The sequence below is a fragment of the Pterocles gutturalis genome, unplaced genomic scaffold, assembly GCF_000699245.1.
Source record: "Pterocles gutturalis isolate BGI_N339 unplaced genomic scaffold, ASM69924v1 scaffold42214, whole genome shotgun sequence".
Taxonomy (NCBI): Eukaryota; Metazoa; Chordata; class Aves; order Pterocliformes; family Pteroclidae; genus Pterocles; species Pterocles gutturalis.
The window spans coordinates 26114-27298 of NW_010137190.1; positions in this window are offsets into that span (position 1 = coordinate 26114).

The following is a 1185-nucleotide window of genomic DNA, read 5'->3' on the forward strand; positions in this document are numbered from 1 at the left end:
AGCATATAAATGCTTATGGATTTTTTTTTTATGCTATATAGTGCAATCATCAACAGTAGTGGAAAATTTTACTATTGAAATGTCTGTATGTCAGTTTTCTCATCTGTAAAAGTTAGCTTTTGTAGTTGTGATTGCCTATTAACAAAGATAAGACAGGATCTGTAGATTGATGTAGTATTTTTTCCATTAGTCCAAACTATATTTCACGCACACCAGAAAGTACATAATGTAATTTTTTTCCAACTGTACTAACTATTCTAATAGAAGATCTTAATTCCCTTACAAACATTGCCTTGCTCTTCTTTTGTAAACCCATTCAGCAAACTTTGTATGATGTGTGCACTATTAAAGGTGGCTTTTCATCTCCAGTTACTTGGAAGAGAGGATACTGAGGACATTAGCAAATGGCTGGTGATGAGTAAGAAAGGTAATGGTCCCCTTTGCTGGTTTTTTTCCTCACTGCTTCTCTGCCAGATATTCCTACAGTCGCATGCAGAGGCAGAGAGCTCAGAAGCACTCGCAGGGTGCTTTCAGACTGATTCCCAGTGTTTAGTTCACTGTTTCCACTGTGGAGTTCCTAGCTGGATTGCTGCAGGAATGTGTCTCTCTGCTCTGTCTTAAATAATTTCACCGATAACGTGATGCATTGGCATGTCAGACATTCAGGTGGTCTAGTCACCTGCTTCTGCTTTTAAAATTGATGGTAGCCAGGAACTTTTGGACTTCCTTATCCCCACAAAGCTCAGGAAATACAGTAATTGACACAAGTGTGCAAATCGATAACTGTTGACCTTTGTGAAAGCTTAACTGGCATGTAGCTCCCAGGACAGGGCTGCTGAGTCAGCTCCACTGTATATAAACAGACAACCCGCTCACTGGCTCTGTGTTAATTGTGGTATAAAGAGAGCTGCTGTTCCTCAGAAAATAATGCCTCATTATAAATAGACAAATTTGTGGGACTTATGCAGATCACATTTTTCTGCAACTTGATGGCTCGTCAGAACTGGTAACCTGATTATATTAGCCAGGCTGTAATTGGCACTCCAATTAGCTTTGATTACAGCAGACAGACATTTATAGGAAACTGTGGTGTGTAAACTTGAAAAATGGCTGTAATGTGTCTGAGATACTTGATCAGAGGACTGTTAGTTTGTGGATCCAGAACCAAGGAGATGGCAACTGCAG